The sequence below is a fragment of the Panthera leo genome, chromosome A1 (genome assembly GCF_018350215.1).
Source record: "Panthera leo isolate Ple1 chromosome A1, P.leo_Ple1_pat1.1, whole genome shotgun sequence".
NCBI classification, from domain to species: domain Eukaryota; kingdom Metazoa; phylum Chordata; class Mammalia; order Carnivora; family Felidae; genus Panthera; species Panthera leo.
In genome coordinates, this window is record NC_056679.1 from 25,856,858 (window position 1) to 25,878,487 (window position 21,630).

Consider the following 21,630-nt stretch of genomic DNA (forward strand, 5'->3'; position numbering starts at 1 on the left):
TGATATCCTCAAGTCTCAAAGGAGGTGATGCTATATCTCAAGTCTAGCTAAGAAGAATAAACACCAACCAAAGGTTAATAGTTAAATTCTCTTTCCATCTTCAATTTGTATTTAAAAAATTTTTTTTAAATATTTATTTTTGAGAAAGAGAGACAGAGTGTGAGTGGGGGAAGGACAGAGAAAGAGGGAGACACAGACTCTGAAGCAGGCTCCAGGCTCTGAGCTGTCAGCACAGAGCATGACATGGGGCTCAAACCCACTAACCCTGAGATCATGACATGAGGTCATGACCCAAGCTGAAGTCAGACGCCCAACTGACTGAACCACCCAGGCACCTCTGTTTCCATCTTTTAAGATTTTCCTCCCAACCCTCTCAGGTTGGCCCCCCCCCCCCCCCCCAATGCTCATCACCACATCAGCCCTTTTCCCTTAACGAGGATCCAAGCAGGCCCTGAGTTAGCCAGTCACACTCAAACCCTGATGGTATTGATTTCTAGCTATGTTATAGGAAGCACCTTCCTTTAATCTACGTAAGACTTAAATTTTACATCTGTAAAATGGGAACGAAAATAATAGTACCCATTTCATAGCATTGCTGGGAAGGTTAAGTAAAATAATATACCTGATACATAACACTCAAAATGTCAGGTATTATATTATCATCTGGAATAGGTGTGGCTGTGGGCCAAATCCAGCCATGTCCGTTTGTCTGTGTATGGTCCACACAGTTTCTGTTGCAATAGCGGGGTGGAACAATGTGACTGAGCCTGTATGCCCCACAAAACTAAAATACTTACTGTCTGGCCTGTTGCAAAAGAAAGTTTGCTGACCTCTGACCTAGAAAGCCAAGAAGAGAAAACCTGCTTATGTGACATTTGCAACCAGTTAGATTTTGTCCTTGGTAGGCTCACCAGTGCCTTTACTGCCTTATTGTTGGTTCCTGGCATCTGATGATACACGGTATGCACCCCCTATAATGGAGAAGTCCTCATGGAGATCCCCACATCTCGGTACTGTGGACATTCCTGGGATCTATTTATATCCTCCTGGAGCCCAGTATTAATAGACAAGGACTACATAGCAAATGTGGAGGAAGATGGGTAACAAATTTCAGCTCTAATTAATGACGGCATAATCTCAAATGCAAACTGCAGAATACTTGAAGGTGAAAGGGAAGTTAATGTTACCGGGTGATGATCTAGTCACCGAGGAGAGGGAAGCAACAGCATGGAAAAAGAGGCAAACCATTGAGTGGTTTGGGGTTTCTGCTGACCTCCTACTATGTGCCTTAAATTAAGAGCCCTGTAAAGTCCACTCCAATTCCATTTAAATGTCTCTCTCTTTTTTTTTTTTTTTTTTTTGGGAGAGAGAGTGTGTGAGAAAGAGAGAGAACACGTGTGTGGGTGTGTGCAAGCAGGGAAGGGGCAGAGAGAGGAGAGAAGGAGTCCTAAGCAGGCTCCATGTTAGGCATGGGGCTTGGTCTCATGACTCTGACATCATGACCTGAACTGAAATCAAGAGTCAGACACTCAACTGACTGAGGCACCCAGTCTCCCCTAAATATCTCTCTTTAAAGCACCTGTAACATGATTGCTGTTATAAGATGTACAGAAACCTGAGTAGATTGGGATTATGCATCAGAGTAGTATTTCTAGGGTTTCTTTATTTGGATATTGAGAAGAGCACTGGACCTAATTCCAGAAAACATTGCCATGATCAAGTATTCGCTTGTCCACACTAGTGATCCAAAGGCGTACATTCCTAAAATCATTGGCCAGGGGTATTGTCTTTTGTCAGTGAAAAGAGGCTTTTCTTAATTGAATAAAACCCAGATATTCACTAATTTAAAAATTCATTAAAAACACCAACATCCATTGAGCTGTCCCTTTATCCCACGCACTGTAGTAAGTTCAAGGGTCAGCAAAAATGGACAGTCTTTGTTGCTTAATGACCTCAAATCCAGCCTTCAAATACTCTTTAAGAATTCTGTTCTGCAAACATGTTCCTTTATTTTGTCACAGCCAGCCATGACGGTGAGGCTCTCCACCACCCCATCCTACACCACCCTCACTGTCCTTCCTCCCAGTGTTGACTGCCTCTCCTTCCAGTTTTCATTTCCTTTTAGAGTTTCTTCCCCCAGTAAAGTGCAAATGACTGTCGACAGTTCAGAAGATTTTTATTCCTGGGGAACTTGCATTACAGTTCAATGTCCTCCCCACGGCACTTTTCCCTGCTAAACCTGGATTTGCTCTCAGAACCCATCTGTCAATACCGATCAAGGCTGGCAGTTATGATGACAACAATTCATTGTGGTTTAAGCCAAGGCTGAAATTTCAGGAATCGGATAGCAAACACTAGGTTCATTTTTTTGGCGGGGGAAGAGGGGAATGAAGGTTTTTTTTTTTCCTTTTCTCCAGAGCCCTGCAAAGTGAGATGACAGAGATAAGGCCTGCCCCTGTTATATATAAGGTCTCAACCTAGCAAAACATCGCCCAAGTGTGCCAATTATCCCGCAGAAATGTTCTCTACCAAGAAGAAAATCAGAGATAATCTTCACTGAAAACTTTGTCATTGTAGAAAGTGAGGAGTGCAGCATTTATATCATTATAAATGATATATCCATATATCAAAATATCCATAGTATGTGGAGAATTCAGAGCAGAAGCGTTGTGGATAGAGAAGGCCCCAGAGGTGCTTTAAGGTGCCTAAGTGAACGGCTGGTCTCAAGAAGAAACCAATTTGAATATTGTAGAGCAATCCTATGAGGATCTCTATTCTAGAAAGTTCTACCATCTTAAGCACCATGTATGACAGGGGCTAAAATCGAAAGAAGAAAAATGAACACATTCATTAATGAGGATTCAACATGCAGTTGTAGTGTCAAAAGGACTCAATAATTTAAACAATATTCTATAGCTTTAACAGTATTTAAGTGTGAAAATAGTCATTACACTTGGGTACCTCTTGGGATATAGTAGATTGTAAACATTTCCATTTAGTTATAGAACTTCAAATGCAACATCTTGCCTTCATGATAACAATAATAAATAAATGCAGGAGAGATTAGTTCAAATAAATGCATTATTGGAGTTGAGAAAAGAAGTATAAACACCTCCACTATTCCTTTAAGGGTATTGTCTCAATGGATGACCCTCCTTATCATCTCCCGGATAAAGAGCCAAACCTTCTGCAGTCTTTGGAATCCCCTTTTGCCCAGATGCAGTTGCAGTGGAATAAAATAAATAGTAAATTTGGAGGCTGGGTTTATGCCCCAAGTCTGTCAACAACCCAGATTACCTGTTACTAAAAGGGTCTTTTGTTTAAGCTTTCAGAGCATCAATGTTGCCATCCTTAAAATGAAAATGATATTTTTTCTTATAAAGTAGCTAACTTAATTTAAAAATATTTAATAACATAATCTTTGAGAAAAGCACTGGGTGAAAGCTCTAACACTAAACAAATACAAGACCTTGTAAGACATGCTGTCATGTTTTACCACACTATGATTTTATCAGTCTTGTGGTTCTACCAATGCCAAACATTATTAATAGTCTTTGGTCCCTGGAAGTGGACATCTTTTTTTTCTTTTGGCTGTCCAAAAAAAAAAAAAAAAAAAAAAATTTACAACTTTTTCTGATGATAGTACAAAAAATTTTCATGGAGACATCTCTTTCTTACTTCTTAATCCATGTGACCAGAGAGGGTCCACCCAATGTGATGTAAGTGGCCAATAAGAGTACCAAAACCCTCTAGATGCAGTGACTGGTTCAGGAATGATCCTTCTAAGATGAAATGAGGTAAATAAAACTTGATTCTGGAATTTACTGGGTAGGGACTCTCTTTCAACTAGAAGAAGAAAGGACATTAGAAAATAAATCTGGAAGTGGCTAATGGTCATCTTATCACCAGGTCAACTGACTTATTGCAGCTACCTATAAACTAACTATTGAAATAACAGAAAGAAAAGTGGGAGGTGGAGAAGAACATATCCTAGATTACATCGCTGGAGCCATCACCTCTGAAGTTTTAGTCATGTACGTTTTAGTTATCCAGCCCATGGATTTCTTTTTCACTTTAGACTTTGGAGTTGAATTTCTGTTACTTGCAGTGAAAAGAGCTTTGACTGATTCACTTACTTCTCACTATGAAGGAGATGCTCTATAAAGAGTCCATGGCCAAGCTGTGTATGACTCATGCCTGCATCAATAGATGCAGAGTCCTAAATGGCAATGATACTGTTGTATGATGGCCTTCACCCCATTCTGTGTGTAACAAGACTGCCTAATAGACCCTGAGCCTGGATCTTCAGCGTCTAGGTTCTCGGTCAGCAGCCCAGCTAAACCCAGCCAACAGGAGAGTCTGCTTTTTTGTGAGGTTGACACCCGCTTTAACCCTAGGGCTAGGATATGCTTCTCATAAATCCTTGTAGAATTTTTTCTGATGACTCAACTCCTCCCTGATTCATTTGAGATTTCTTACTGCCCACAGAAGCTTAAATACTGCCTGCATTGAACCCTCCCCCAAACCTTCATTGGCTCTTTCGAACTTTGGTGCCTGGACTGTATTTGAGCCTGCTCTGAAATACTCCTGAATATAACACTGAATTTGAACTCCTTACCACCATCCTCTTCTACCAGAAAAAGACCAAACTTTCTCAGTTTTTCCTGGCTCTTGGACAATTCTTACTTACCCTTCTACCACTCTTTGGGAGGAATGAAAGTAATTTCATTTATAGATCTCTACACTTAGATATAGTGAGGCTATATCAGGATCTTGAATGTACTTTTTAAAACTAAATGAAGTTCTCAATTTTTTCATGTACTGAGTACCTATCCCCACTGCTCCCAACCCTGAAATCAGAACTCATGCTGGAGTTCTCTGACCAGACTCTACTTTGGAAGCCAGCCAAGGGGAATCTCTGCAACAGATTGGTCCAGTCCCATTTATGGCAGAGTAGTTGGAGTACATCTTACTCTAACAAAATAAGGTCTGTCCAGAGTCATTCAGCACATCCTCATGCTGGCCCTGCAAAAGCAGGAAAATTTGAAAATGCCCACTGAAGACAGGAGTGACTACATGCTCTGTCCCTGGAATTGCCTCTGAACTTGTCCCACAAGTGGATGTTGGGTGCTAACCCCACCAAGAGGACTTTGATGATTGTTGGTAAATTCGGGCAAATGGGTCCTTTGCTAGACTACTCCTCTCATTCTCAAGTTGGTGCACTCGTCTCATGTCATCTGAAGTGATGAATGCTGGATTCCCTGCTTGGACGTGGGAAACTGGAGACAGAGCTCCCAGACTGAGTCTACTGCCAAGCCAGGGAAAACTGCCTAGCCCAGACCACTGAGCCAGCCAAGATTTTCTTCTCTCCAGATGGTCCAGGATCCCTTCCTCTTCTGATCATGACTGGCGCTTAGAGCTCTCACCCCTCTAAGAGCCAATGGAGAGGACATGGGTCCAAGAGAGGAGTTCAGAATGCCCTCAAGACAACTCAATCAGGAAAGGTGAAGTGCCAAGCCAGAAGTCATAGGACGGCCCAGACTCAAGGGGGGGCCAATTCTCTCCTTAAGAAGTGACCAAGTGGGGGTGCCTGGGTGGCTCAGTCGGTTAAGGGCCCACCTCTTGATTTCGGCTCAGGTCATGATTTCAGTTTGTGGGATCGAAGCCCACATTGGGCTCTGTGCTGAGAGTGCTGAGCCTGCTTGGAATTCTCTCTCTCTCTCTCTCTCTCTCTCTCGGCTTCCCTCTCTGCCCCTCCCCCTGCTCACATTCTCTCTTCCTCTCAAAATAAATAACTTAAAAAAAAAAAAAAAAAAAAAAAGAACTGACCAAGTGGCTGAGGACTCAAGAAGCTGAGCTCAGAGGTAATGGAAGACAGCCCAGAGGCCAAGGTGGTGATCCTGCCCCTCCCACAACTGTCCTTGTATTTTTTTTTTCATGACTGGGGGAGGGGATGGGGTGGTGAGTCTCAGTACTGAGCTATAAACTGAAACGTGGATAACAATTTCCACATAAACAGTAAATGCTGGCTACACCCTCAGCTAGTTCACAAAAGTCTACTAAACACATGATATAGGAACAAAGATTCATGCCTACAAGAATTTTGTTCTGAGTTAAAAAAGAAACAAAACAAAAACCTACCAATGAACTTAGGCACACACCTTCTGTGTAAAGCTGGAGACATCCTGTACTGTACTTGGGTAAATGCAGAGTGGTTTTGAACATATGGTAAGTGCTTGATGATCACTTTATGCTTGGTAGATTCGTTATTCTATAAAAGCCTATCATGTTCTTTTCATTGTCTTCTTTTTTTGTAACTCGCTTTCAGTTAACTTCCGTATATGACATGCAGAATCCTAATAACAGATATCCTTAAAGGTGCATGATCCACGTCAGTGTGCCTTAAGCTTTCCTGTTCTTAGAATATATATTTGTTGAATATATAATATACACATTATATATAAATATGTACTACATATAAAATTTGTTTCTTTTGAGAGTTAAAGACTTGACTTTTACCACTCATATTATTAAGCATAGATTTTTCCTTAAAGATAAATTCTCCATTTCAAAAAGTTAGTGATAAGGGCAGCAGGGATAAAGGATTTCAATAGTTTAAGTTTAAAGTCCTGAGAAAAGTCCAAATGGGGAATATTTTCTGATTGTGAGAAGTTAACATTTTTATCTGATTATTTTGTAGAGAGTCAGAAACACCCCGAGGGCAGTCAGGGGAGCTGGGTGGCCACGTGGTGAAGAGAGCAGGGACATTGTCCCAATGCTGTAGGGCACCACGTGCTCTGCCCGGCTCTCTGTGGAGGTGGCTCAGCTTTGGCGAGTCACACAGATGGTTATTCAGGCCCAGTTCTTGAATTTCAGCATGTTTTGCTTCTGAAAAGACAAAAACCAATTATTGATAGCTATGCTGACCTCAGATATTCAGGCTATCTTGGTGAAATGATCTTTTCCAACCTTCTTATTGCCAGTTAAAGGTGACCCTGAACTTGTGTTGCATCCACACGACTCCTGAAACAGAATGCTACGGGCACCAGTGACAGTCACAACAAAATTTATTGCAATGAGAGGCAAGGCCAACTGATGGGGACCGACACTCTTGACCAGAGTGCAGTCTTGAACAACCGGGGTACAGAGTTTTTATAGCTGACCACATCGTCTTATCATCACCTGGGGACAGAACAAAGAAATAGTTCCCAGATGGGGGTGGAAACAGTTCAGACAGGCCCTTGCCCCAATCCAATCAAACACTAAACCAGTTGATTTTCCTTAAACTTTTGTTCCCTTGATTGATAGGACACATTATCTCTTAATCTACAGTGTTAAAACAAAGCTGTTATTTCTTAAGGCTACAGGTTAGCCCTACACTACAATTTAACCCTTACACTTGTTGACATAAATTTAGTGAAAAAAACAAAACAAAATCCAAACCCAAGAAATTGATACCTTCCCTGAATTTTGTGTTTTCGGTCACCAATGTGGTTTTGATCCCCCTCATCCTTTTGGCCAGGTAAGCTCTCTCTTACCAAGAAGTCCTTCATAAGATCACTCCAACCTCCACTGGGAATCACAATTAGAGCGAGTTATCCTAACATGTAGGTAACTGTGACCTACCACTCGACTTCCCCCAAGAGAATGTGCCTCCTAAGGGGTCTAAGCCATATCTGGCTCAACCTTCTATCTTGTGTTGGGCCAACAAGTGTTTTCAGCATAGGAGATGCTCACTAGCTATATTCTGGAATTTTGAATTTGAGCTGAACTAGACCTTGCCGCCATCAATTTATAATTAAAGCAAGATTCAGATTAGGAATTTTTCCTTTCCAACCTCAGGGCCCTGCCTTTGAAAAGGGTCAGAAGCATTGAAGTCAGGCCTTTGATATTTCATGACATGCATAAATCATAGTCATATAGCTACCTTTTTTTGAGGATCTGTTATGTTCCGGATAATGTGCTGGACATGTTTAAAGCCTGTTTTTTATTTACTTTGCCTCAAGCAAGAAGAGTGATTTCCTTTGCTAATTCATTGGTTTAGACAGTGAAGATCCCTGATTTAATGAAGCTCATGTTCCTCTGGAAGAAGAGGGACAACAAACAAATAAACAAGGTAATTTCAGATAGTGACTACACAATGAAGGAATTACAACTGGGTTATGATGTAGTTAGCACCGCTTTAAATATCAACATCAGGGGAAATCTCTCCAAGGGGGTGACATTAGTGCTAAACCCCGAGTGAGGTAAAGGAGACTGGTAATGTAAAGAGCATTCATGCACAAGGACCAGCATGAGCAAAGCTCTGAGGAAGGTATGGATTAATCACATTATTAAGTTATCTATGGATCTGTCTGCTGGAATCTGAGCAATATCCTAGCACACCTATACACTTGGGAAGGGCTACTCTTTTCTTGCTAGCCAGTGGGCTTTTCACCCCCAGCATCACCCCAACTCAGCTGGGACACCCTATTATACCCGTAAGCATTTTCCTTATCCTTCAAAATATAGTCAAAACCCCACCTCTGCTTTCCCATCTTTGTGTTCAGTGAGTTAATTTTGTGTTTATTTTCTCCTGGTTTATTTTGCCGTATGAAACACGGGTTTTCACATCTGTCCAGGCACCTCTGGCGCCTGTGAGGCTCAAACGATGTCATTCATTCAACAGATTTCCTAAGCAACCTTGTTCTGGGCACGGGGCTAAGGCTTGGAACCAAAATGCACACAGGTTGATAACTGCTCTGTGACACATATATGTTTTGATAATTAGACTTTCATTATAAATACCTCTTTCCAGAAACAGTGTGGAGAATTGATTACAAAACAACCAGATTGGAGCACCAGGATGGCTTGGTCGGTTAAGCGCCTGACTCTTGATTTTGGCTCAGGTCATGATCTTGTGGTCGTGAGATGGAGCCCCTCGTCGGGCTTCGTGTGAAGCCTGCTTGAGATTCTCTCTTTCGCGCTCTCTCTCTGCTTGTCCGCTGCTCGTGCAAGCTCTCTCTCTCAAAAATAAATAAATATTAGGAAAAAAAAAAGCAACCAGGTTGTATATAGGGAAACCAATAAGTATGTATAATGCACATGAATGTGTGCATGTGTGTATTGTAGATAGCTGCTGTTTTTGTAACATTAGCACCCATTCCCCCTTTTTTTTTCCTGGAAAGAAAACCCTGTTTTCATTAATTAGCCCCCTAACCATTACCCCTGTTCCATGAGGTTGGGTGAGATTAATTCCACCTTTAGGTTCCAGAGTGGCCATGTCATAGGTCCTGGCCAATCAACCCAGGTAATCCTGAGCTTTTGGTTAGGAAAAAAAAAAATGAGAAAAGTTTTCTCTCCTCTGGAGTGGTCGAAAAGCTAGGATATAAGACTGGAGTTCTGGAAGATAACTTACCACCATGGGGGAGGAGCCTATGGAGAGCAGAGCCTCACACAAAGAAAATTCACCATGAGATATAGGGAGGAACTGCCATATGAGCTCCCAGATCTAGCTGGACACCCTTAGCCCAGTTAAATGAACCAAAAAATTCCCTTTCTTGTTCAGTTTGAATTGAGTTTTCTGCTACATACAACCCAAATATTTCTAAATAATACAGGCGAGGAGCCTAAGGCACACTTGCATTTGTTGCCAAGTTCCCACAGCCAGTAAGTAGTTGTGTTTACTTTAAACCCAGGAAATCAGGGTGTCTGGGTGACTCAGTCGGTTAGGCATCCAACTCTTGATCTCAGCTCAGGTCTCAATCTCAGAGTCGTGAGTTCAAGCCCCACATTGCATTCTGTACTGGGTGTGAAGTCTACTTAAAAAAACCAAAAAACCAGGAAATCAATCTCTAGCGTCTTTGCTCTAGATTGCCTCTTAGATCAGGGTGGGAAGGGAGAGGAGCAGACGGACTTGAGAGATGTTCGATCTTAGGGACGGGCTGAACATGGTGAATCAGGGAAACATGACCTACATGTCGGGGAGGTGATGCCACCACTCATGGAGAAAAAGGAATTACTAAACAGAGGACATATTTGGGGGTGGAGAAGAGTTGGAGGTGAGGAGTTGTGCTCTGGATATTTTGGGTATGAGCTGTCTGTGGAGAAGGCAAATAGAAATGACAGGACCTGAGGTGAGTGAAAAGTTCTAGGTTAGATTCACTCAGTCTTTTAACAAATACTTATTGAAGGTCTGCTGTGTGGGAAGCGCTGGCCGAGATTAATGGGATCTATGGGAGAACTCGATAGTCATGGAAATGTTTTGGAGCCATGAAGCTTATATTTAAGCCTGAGTCATCAGTGTATAAGTGATCTTTGAGGCGATATGGGTGAATGAGGTACCCAGGGATTGTATAGAGGGTAAGAATAAGAGAAAATTTAACTTCTGTATCTCAGTTTCCTTGTCTACAACTACCCCATAGGGTTGTCGGGAAGGTTGAACTTTTAGAACAATGCTGTACATAATGAGCCGACTGTGTGTATCTTCGCTGTGATGAATGTGAGGTTGTTGCTGTTGATAATGAAGACATTGTAAAGAGCAAAGAAACTGGGGCAGGACGTGTCAGAAGTTGGGGTTAATGTATACTTTAATTTAATTTACATTTGAATGAATGTAGCTAGCTGCCAGGGATGCACGTACAAACACACATGTGATGTTGCCTTTTTCCTCAATGAAGTTTATGTCCTTGTGGCGACCTTTAGGGTCAACTTCTTGCCTCCACTGAGTTCTTATTCTTTCCACTTGGAGCTGTTTCTTCACCGACAGACAGGCATTAGCCTAAATATGGAACTCAGCCTTTATTCTTGTTTTACACACACACTCCCACAGGTTAAGTTGAAGCCTTTGCAAGGTGACTTGACTGAAAGCTTAGGGAGGCAGATGGAATCGACTTGAGCCATCCTTTCCCTGTCCATTCAGAACACCTTCAAAGGGATACCATTTTTCTTACGCAAATACCACGCAAATACGCAATACCACTCTCTTGCGCCTCTACCCAGAGCTACTTCCAAGCCTGTATTTACACATCCAAGGACTTAGCAGATGCTTTGAGGTTTCACTTTAAAGAGTCTGAGTAAGTTCTTAGACAAGGGTCATCTTCTTCCCCAGTCTCTACCTGGGACATCGTCTTCCCTAAAGTGTCTACCTATATCTACTTAGATACCAAAGACTGTGGGTATATATAAAACATTTATTCACAAACTTACACATACATACACTGTTAGTAAGAAAAATGGCAGTATTCTCTTCATATTTTTTTTGTTGTCGGCTCTTGTTCAATTATAAATATATTTTAAACATTTTCAGTGTTAATCACTCTGATCTACATGATTGTTAATGATTACATATTACTCTGTCTTATGACTATAGTGTACTTTTCTTATGTAGTTTTGACATTGTTTCCAATGTTTCACTATCATAAATAATTCACTGGAGAACATCCTTGGGTCTATATAGTGTGGTGTCCCTGACACCTGTAACAGCCTGGCACTTAGTGAATGTACACTAAAATATTTGTTGAGTGAAAGAGTGGACATGTCAACTCAATTTCCATTCTGGGCACTAGTGTTTGTTTTTATGCTCTGTATTATTTAAGTCCAGACTTTTTTTAAAATAATAATGGGAGTTATCACAGGACTGTGCAAATTAAGATCCCGGCTCCGAAATGTGGTTTCAGTTAACGTGATGCTAATGCAAAGTGAGAACTGCCCGGTTAACTTTGTTTCCTTAATTCAAAAGTAATGAGTGCTAACTTTAGACAATTTGGAAAGTAGAAGAAATGTTAAATCACCCATAATTATATATATCACCAAAAAATATATATATATATACATATTTCTTATTAATCTTTTTTTATGCAAATATGTGGGTTTTTTTTTTTTTTACAAAAAAGGGTTGTTTGGTTTTTTTACAGTACTTACATACTATTAAGTAACTGCTTTTCTTCACCTAATATATATATATATAGATTGTGAACAATTCCTCATGTCATTAAATATTTTTCTTTTATATGGTTGTTATCAGGTTCTTAGGGTTACGTTTTATGGATGAACTGCAGTATTTTTTAACTAACCTCTCACTGTGGGTGAAGTGCCTAGGCTTTTGTATAAACCATGAAAAAAATTCTAAAACCTAATTAATTTATATGTTTTTGTAGTTCTCAAGTGTACTACAAAGGTATATTAATTTTTAAAAAGCAGAGACATATACTGTACTAAATATTATAGTATAATTTTGGAAAGTAGGTTGGAGAAAAAGTAGGTGGCACTTTTTCATGTCTTACTTGATACATTTCTATGTTGTTTGAAAATTTTATCAACAGTGTGTATTAATTTTATGATTAAAAAATACTAAAAAGGGTTTTAAATTTTATTATTTTTTTAATTAAAAGATTCTGGGAGGGGCATTATGCTCTATATAATTTTTTGTTGTTGTCTGCTCTTGTTCAGTTATAAATATATTTCAAACATTTTCAATGTTAATAACTCTGATCTAGAAATGACTTGTGGGGGGCATCTGGGGTGGTTCAGTCATTTAAGTGTCCAATTTTGGCGCAGGTCATGATCTCGCAGTTCGTGAGTTCGAGTCCTGCATCGGGCTCTGTGCTGACAGCTCAGAGCCTGGAGCCTGCTTCAGATTCTGTCTGTCTTTCTGTCTCTCTCTCTGTCTGCTCTTCCCCTGCTCATTCTCTGTCTCTCTCTTTCTCTTTCTCAAAAATAAACATTAAAAATTTTTTAAAAAATAATTTAAAAAATCTTTTATTAAAGTATGCTCCATACCCAATGTGGGGATTGAACTCATGACCCCCAAATCAAGAGTTTTATGCTCTACCAACTGGGCCCACCAGGTGCCTCTGTTTTTAAATTTTAATTTACACCCAGCACCCAGATCTTGGTTTCTAATACCATTCTCCAATAAAAGGAACCTGGGCTCCTTGAAAAAAAAAAAGGCTAACTCTAGGCCTGGGGCAGAGGAAATTCAAGACGATCCTGGAGCATCTGGTAGTGCCAGAGAGTAAGAAAAAGCTCAAAAAGCAAAAAAAAAAAAAAAATTGTGACCTATCAAAAGGACACAGGCACTGACCTGCAAGAGCTCCCAGTGGCCAAATCTGGAACAAAGTGAGATGCAAAACAGATGATATTGGCTTATAACCCAAAGTATAAAATAAATATCCGTGAGTTCCTAATGTGATATAAATAATAATAGCAAAAAATAATATAAATATAATGCAAATAAGTGATTAAATAAATAAATAAATGGGTGGTGGGGGAAGTGACAACTCTTGCTTAAAGGAGAATTCTAAATAATTTACATAGACCCTACCCAACTTCCAGGAGGGGAAGCTTAATCACCCCCAGTCAAAAGAAAAGAAAAACCCACGCATTTTGAACATGGTGAGCTGTGTTTAGGGAGTGCAATATATGCAAAGGTGCGAACAGTAATTATGGTGGCGAGCACTACCTCGCAGGGTGGTCGTGGTCAACATAACAGTGATAAGGCATGTTGATAGCACGTTCCTTTGGCATGACATGGTGAAAATGGCACTTTAGGGACACCCGGGTGGCTCCGCTAAGTGTCCACCTTCAGCTCAGGTCATGATCTCGTGGTTGGTGAGTTCCAGCCCCGTGTCGGGCTCTGTGCCGACAGCTCAGAGCCGAGAGCTTGCTTTGGATTCTGTGTTTCCCTCTCTCTCTGCACCTCCCCCACTTGCACTCTGTCTCTAGCAAAAGTAAATAAACATTACAAAAATAATAATAAACACTATGAGTTAGAATCACATTTTTAGGCCCACCTAGTCCAAAGCTTACGTTTTTAAGATTGTGTCTTTGTCCTTTTTTCACTAGGGCTACCTTAGGCACGCCAGTGAGATCATGGCTCTGTCTTTAATCCTGCCCTGCCCCTGGGCCAGCAGCCCCACCCTCTGTCCTGGGTCTTAGCTGTCTGGGGTTCCCACAAGCTAGAATTAAGCCTGGGTGGATTTTCTGGGCAGCCACTGATACTTTGGATCTTTCACCTTTCAGTATATCTTCTTGCAGTCAATCAGGTCTTGGTAAGGATAAGAGCTAGTTTTGTTAAGGATTTTAGACTATTCTAAGGGCAACAGGAAGCTTCTGAAGATTTTAAGCCGAATATGAACTAGGAAGGAGGGAGGGAGGAAAAGTGACTCTCGAATGACTATTCCAGCAGCCCCCCGCGGCCAAGATGTGGTGGGCCTCCATCAGGGTGCTGGCGCTGTGGGTGAGGACTTCTGATCCCAAGACAGTGAGTGATGATAATCACACACATTTATATACTCCTGGGGAGTTTACACTGCAAATGCTTTCACATTCTTTGTCAATTAATGTTTACAACCCTGGGTAGAATTTCCATGTTGCAAATGAGAAAAACTGGAGCCATAGGAAATTACGTGAATTGCTCAAGGCTAAGCAGCATAATTGTAACCCAAGCATTTTGATTCCAAATCCAATGGGTTTTCCAGTGCCCGACTGCAAGATTAAGGGGGAAGATATATGTTAGCGATTTGGTCTCTTGCCCTTTGGGTTAATGGTTTTCAAAATTACTATACTTACAAGCTTAAAAACAGATTCCTGGGCCCCACCCTCGGAGATTCATACTCTGTGTTTCTGGAGGGGGTGCAGGCCTCTGTGGCACCCTCGGGGGATGTGAGGAGAGGGTCTCATGAGGCACGCTCTGAAAACCAGAACTGCCATGGTCTTTGCTTGTTTTCCCAATTTCCCAGTGCACAGGCAACACTGACCGGGGGCACATGTTCTCCAAGTACGTGTTATGATAATTCAAAAATGGATGTAGATTTTTTAAAACTATTATTTGAGCACTCATCCTTCTGAATCTGACTGGCATTGGCAAACTTGGTTTTGCAACTATTTTTGCTGTTTAGTGACCACCTGGTCCTTTTTGCTCCTGTCCCACCTCAAGGCTCCCCGGTGATCACCGTCCCCATGTCCCCAGGCCCGGTGCCCATGGCTCCCCGGCAGCAGGCCTCGGGCCATGGCAGGGCAGCCACACGCCTACTTCTTTAGAGCCGAAGCCTCAGCCCGGAGCGACGGGGGTCAGAGCAGGAGGCTTCGTAGCCACGGAGAGAAGGGGACGGGAAGAGGCTGGTGTGACTATTTCCCCATCTTCCCCACTCCTGCCCGACTGCAGGTGATGTCTTTGGTGGGTCATTTTTCTTTTAAGAAAACAGCAAGGTTGTCCATATCAGCTCCCTGTCTTATTTGGCCTGAATAGCGGATTTTGTTTCTATTTTGTTTAGCTTTCTGGTACAGCTAAGATCAGATGTCCTTCTTTATGTCATTGCTTGTTTGTTACTACTTTATTTGAAGGTCACGTAAGGCTGGAGGCTCACTATTTATGAATTCTATCTACTTTTCAATCATCACCTGAGAACTAATACCCGTGCCCTTGCATCTCAAGTTACAAAAAAGGGACCCCAGCCAGTGTGGTTTAGGTGCTCTAAAGAGCAAAACTGCAGGGACCCCACAGTGGTTTATTCATTCGGTTTTCCTCAGCCTCCACCGGCCCACCATACACTTCCTGTCTCCTCACACTCCACAGGAATGTTTTCCTGGAAGGCAGAGTCAACCCCGGGGAACACTATTCTTTCCACATACTAGTGGCTTCTCAAAGTCTCCCCAGAGGCACGGCCTCAGCAAGGGTTGCACGGGGCAGGTTTCCACTTTGCCCAAAGGAGCCCCAGTCTGCCACTCATGCTGTTTGCCAAGTCCAGGGCGTGTGTCCTTCCCTCCACCTCGGCTGAGTGGTCTCTGGTGGGGAGACGAAGCATGAATGTTTATGGAGTGCCCACTATGGGCCAGACCCCACAGAGTTGCTTTGGTCAGTTACAAACACCTCCTTCTTTCAAGCAGATGGGACCCCACATGCTAGGCATCATCTGTGGCTCTCTTAGTGGTTGGTACTCTCTGGGACCCCTCAGTCCTCAGGGAGCACACACCTCATCTCCTGGCCTTGGCAGGGTTTCCCGATGGGATTTCCAAGGATCACAAGTCCTTCTGGAGGTGCCCAGTGCTGGGGGCACCTGGAAATTCTTCAGCAGGACCCAGTTAACTGGTACAGCCACACGGTTGTCCCTGCCTCCAACTTTGGTTTATCTCAGAGCTGACAACTGATAACTTCTTACAGCAAGCTCCTCAGGGCAGGAAATTTTTCCACTCACTCAAAGACACCCCTCACCTTAAAGGGGACCTAGAGGAGATCTTGTCTCTGTATTTCCCTCCAAGGGGCTGCTCACAGGGCACATATGCCCAGTCTCTATACAGCAGCACGGCCAGGTGAGGCCAGCAAACCTTGTTCACCCCAGTGTGGTAACTTTGGACCTTTTTGAATAATCCCTACTGATTCTGCTTGTGGGGTGGAGGAACAGCCCTCTCCATAGTCACTGTCCCACAAACACCCCCCTGATGTTAGGGGGCCTGGACACATCCTCCACATGGGCTACACCCTGGGAATGGTGAGACCTTCCTCTGCTTTCATAACCCTTTTAGACAGTGGGTCCGTGGGGGAGAAGGGAGGACCCAGGATTGGTCCAACCTGGTTTCTAAGGAGGACAGCCTAGAATCTACATCATGACCACTCAAGGTTTAGTGAAATTGGGTCTAACCTTCCATGGTGTTTAATCAGAGAGCTGGAGGCATGGGATAGTTAGAATCTCTGGGCAGAGAAACATCCACAACAGGCAAGTGGCCTCACGGAGGTGGGGCCTGTATGGGTCATCACGGTGGAAGCAGGACCCCTCACGGCAGCTGGGGGAAGGGAAGGATGACAAGTTTCAGCCCTCCAGAGGGAGAGGAGTATTCTGGCAAGGCGTGGGCAGATTGTTGGGCCCCAAGCCAGGCAGCTGTGGTTTGGGGCCAGGTTCCAGGGCCAGCAGGGAACTGGAGTGCCAAATGGGAGCTGAGCAGGTGCCCAGTCATATGGTAGACTTGGCCCACAGGGTGGGTTTAGACAATAATACTCGGGCTGTAGGGCACCTGGGTGTCAAAGAACTCTCCTTATATCCCTGGGTACTTGGCTTGGGACAGCAAGACTAATCAATCCTCTGTCTCCCCACTAGTGGCCAAAGACCCCAAATTATGAAACAATAAGCTTGAATAGGACTAGCTCAGCTACCTAGCAGGATAGAGAAAGTGTGCAGCTGTCCTGGAGATATAGGATTACCTTTATCCCCATCCTCCACCCTCCCCCCCCCCCCAGATTCTTTCTTTGAGAGGCAGCCATTCCTATAAACTGAAACAGATGAGTTCTTGCAAAGATGGCTCATAGATTTTTTTTTATCTCTGAAATTCACACACAAAGAGGCTATAGATGATGGATATGTACATCTATACATACCCACAGACACACTCATGCATACGGATAGGTCTTACATACATAGTAGATGAATCCCTAAAAAGTCATATTTAAGTTCAGTTTTTATAAATAATCCCTACTTAAAATTATCAAGGCAGCATCTCTTGGTGGATCTTCCTGCTCTCTTTAATTAAATAATAGGACATATGCAGCCTAACTCTTTTTTTCTTTTCCTTTTCTAGTTTTTTGCCAGGAAACTCAGAGCTGAACTTTATATTTAATTTCATTACTTCCTTAGTTTCAATCTTCTGCTAGAACCGTTTTCTTCTTTGAACCCATTTTGTTATGTAACTTCTGGATACAGGTCCTTGATGTAATAGCTTCGTAGGTATTTATCAAATGTAATTTTCAATGACTTTAGAAGTGATTAATGAGTAAGTAATAAATAAATGGGTTGAATTTTCTAGAATCTTAAAAACATGTACCAGGAAGTTTCTCAACTGATGGATTACTAAGTTCTGGAAAAACAGAATTCTACTGTAATGCACAATATCCTATTGTGGAACCCACCTGAATGGAGATGGGAATGTGGAATTCACCCTCTGCAGTTGCGTGTGAAAGTGGGTACCTCCGAGTTGGAAGGGATTAACCAGAAGGACCTGTTGGGGGAGGGGCCTGCCGGTCTCCATGTACGGGTGTGCTTTGCCAACATCACTCCCTTTGCACCTACTCTCTCAGCCATATTTGCAAACACACCTAGGAATGTTGGCTACATCCTCCCTGGGCAATTCGGACAAAGCTTTTGCAGTCCTTTATCTGACCTACTTGGTCAACACGGCGCCTTGACTCAAAGATATCAGGGAAGAAAAAGGCCTGCAGTGTCATTGAGTCCATTCCTCAGGGTGGGGCAGGAGGGGAAAGCAACCTGATCTGCCCCTTCCACCTCTGGGGAGAAGCGTGTGGTGAATTCTCCTCTTTATACCCAGAGCAAGCCTTCGGCACTGGCCATCTTAGGAGTGACCAATTCAGTTTCTCATTCTGGCATCTCCCCTTTACTTATCTTCATCCTTACTGTGTTCTTGGAGACAATGTGCTGAAGCAGGAATGTGTGTTCAGAAAATCTTTCACAAACATGTCACGGGGCCAGTAGCTGATGTGCTCCCCAGCTCTGTTAATGCCAGTCTGAAGGTGCAGGCCAAAGCTCTGCTCTGCTCAGGAGGGGCTGGCACCTGGAAGGTTCTGCTGATCCTCTGTGCTGTGGGGTGAGTGGGGCGCACAGTACTGCCCCCAGGAGACTGAGAAGATGAGCCACTCTCTGGGCCAGTCTTCCAGGGCAGGGGGCCATTGGTGTGGAGTGAATGGCATTAAGGATCCCCAGTGTGCTTGAGGCAGGGAATGGATACATGGAAGGTATCTCCCCTCTGAAGCAGCTCTTTGGGCAGAGTGTCGTCCTCAGGCTTCATTTCATAGGTCAGAAAGGAAAAGTCCTAGGGCAACCTGGAATTGTCCTCAAATAAGCCGAGGACAGACAAGAGGGAAGGGATTCAACTTATTCTGTGCAATTATTGAGGGGCTGAACTAGGACCTATGAACACAAGTTAGAAGGAGACTGAACTGGGTTCAAAATGAGGAAAGTTTGAGGAACACCTGGGTGGTTCAGTCAGTTAAGTGTCCAACTTCGGCTCAGGTCATGATCTCATGGTGGGTAAGTTCGAGCTCCACTTCGGGCTCTCTGCTCTTAGTGCAAAGGTTGCTTCAGATCTTCTGTCTCCCTCTCAATCTGCTCCTTCCCCATTTGCACACACACACACACACACACGCACACACACACACACACACACACACTCTCTCTCTCTCTCTCTCAAAAGTAAATAAACATTAAAAATGTTTTTAAAAATGAAAGGCATCCTTTATTTTTAAAAAAAAACACAAAAAACAAAAATCAAAAAAAATGAGGAAGGTTTTCTATCTCTTGGGGTTGTTCAAAAGTGGATTGGATCTTGGGCACCTGGTGGCTCAGTTGGTTAAGCAGCCGACTTCGGCTCAGGTCATGATCTCACAGTTCGTGAGTTCGAGCCCCACACTGGGCTGTCTGCTGTCTGCACAGAATCTGCCTCTGATCCTCTGTCCCCCTCTCTCTACCTCTCTCCTACCTCTATTTCAAAAATAAACCTTAAAGAAAAGTGGGTTGGGTCTATCTAAGGGTAAATCGATAGAGAAAATGTGGTGTATACACACAGTGGAATATCATTCATCCTCAGGACGGAAGGAAATTCTGACGCTCACTGCAGCATGGATGAACCTTGAGGACATTGCCAAACAGAAGATGAGGGGTTCCGTGGACGGGTGGTGGTGACGGTTGTACAAGTGAATGCACTTCACGCACCGAACTGTACTACTTACAAATAGTTAAAAGGGTAGATTTTATGTAATGTATATTTTATCAAAATAAAAAAATTAAGTAAACAACATTGGAGATTAAAGGACCTTGTGACAGTGAATGAAAAGTGGCTATTAGCCAGCTTGTCACATTAGCACGAGTGTGTACCTCTGGTAATTGCCACTGCTTTAGTTTTGGTGACACAGTCCCAGAGACCACAATCTAATATGGAGAGGAAGAGGCTAATTACTCAGAGTTTTAGAGACAGTTAGAAAATAGAGGCAGGAAGGCAAGTTTCCTTAGGAAAAGGGACTTATTTGCCTTCGTCGTGTATGCTTGTGTGAGTGGCAGGGGTAAGGTACCCATTAGCTGTTGGGGTATAGCAACAGGCACTGTGATGTAGAAGAAAGATTCTTTCTAGACATTTTGGGTTTTAGTTTTGTAGTTATTTAACTTCTTGGGGCTCACTTTCTGTGTCTGTAAAATGGGAATAACCTCTTCTTTGCAGAAATGGAAAAGTCATATCTGAAAGTACCTACCACATAGTGATTATCCACAAAAATGTTCATTATTATTGGTCTTCCTGCGATATTCATTTTTTAAAAGTTTTCTGTTTAGGACACATTTTACCATGATTTGCCTGTCAGTGATGTGGTTCTTGCCAAATTCATCTTAGCAACCGGGGGATGGAGTTGATATGCAAAACACATTATGCTAACTCTTACTGACAAGGCAATATAACCCTGTGCTATTTTGAACATCCTGGGGTGTTTTACAAAAGGAAGCGTGATTATTTGTTTTGGTTTCATTGAGACCTCTCTACTAGTCCATCAGTGGCAGAGCTGAGACCCAGCCCCTTGACCTAGGAGACCCTTGACTCCCCTACATGGCCCACTTAACTGTCTGCCAGCTCTCACCTAAGTACCTGGATCAGAGACCCATCTGGAAGAGGTCCAAGAGGTACCTCATCAGCATTCTGCACCTCTGCCAAAGGACGACTGGGAGAGGAGGCCAAAGCCAACCAGGGAAAACGAAGGCTGAAATGCTTTTTCTAACCAATCCATCAGCATTGAGGCTGTGGAGTGTTCCTCTCTTCTAGCCACCCCCATACGTGTTCATAGTTCCCAGGGCTTAACCTGATAGACTGGTAGAATAGAGGGAAGCTTCCACAAGCACTCAGGGAATAGAAACACTGTGAAATGTGAAACAACCACTCCACCTTGTTAATAGCACTTTGGGGCACAGAAAGGGAAATTCTGGTCTGTGTTCAAGCTAGCATGAAGTGCCTCTGCCCATTTCCCCACCCCCTCTGAGGGACATTTGGCAGCATTTGAAAGTGACAAGACCTCGGAGGTTGCAGTTGTCCAGGCTTGGTCCTCCAGTGTTCCGGGTAGACTTTGGGTTTCGTCTGATCCTTACCACCTGAGGCTCAGCTGCCTCAGATGGGTTAACAGCAGCTTATGGGATGACAATCGTAAGTCACAATTGTAAGACATGAGCCATTTTCCCTATACTTCAATCCCATCTTGGTGTTTGATATAAAAGATTGCCTAAACCCACTGGTGACAAAAACCCAATTAAAACTAATTTGGGTAAAAATGGGAAATTACAGGCCTTGGGAAATCTAAGAGTAAATCTATGTAGCTGAATCAAAGAGCCCCGATCACATCCTTATGACAGTATTCTGTGTTTTCTTTTTTTCTGCACATTTCCTATGTGGTGGCCTCCATTGTCACTCTTCCTCCCTGGTAGCAGAAATGGCCACCAAGATCTCCAACTTTTTACTAGCTTCACAGCTTTAGACCATAGAGAGAACCTCTTTCTAAATCATTCCATTGTCAGATGATTTTCCTGACACTGGTGAAACACCAAAAATAAGATTTAGTTCCTGCCTTCAGGCTTCTTTCAGTGGATGGGTTAAGCTTATGAGATCATTGGAGTT

At 42.9% G+C, this 21,630-nt stretch overlaps 1 long non-coding RNA gene across 3 annotated transcripts in view; it reads left to right on the forward strand.

Moving 5' to 3' along the window:
* The window catches only part of LOC122210641, a 142,451-nt gene that overhangs the window by 113,777 nt on the left and 7,044 nt on the right, over window positions 1-21,630 (forward strand). For all 3 annotated transcript variants that reach the window (XR_006198179.1, XR_006198170.1, XR_006198163.1), the window contains exon 3: window positions 8,007-8,116. This is a non-coding gene — a long non-coding RNA (uncharacterized LOC122210641). The remainder of the gene's footprint in view (window positions 1-8,006; window positions 8,117-21,630) is intronic.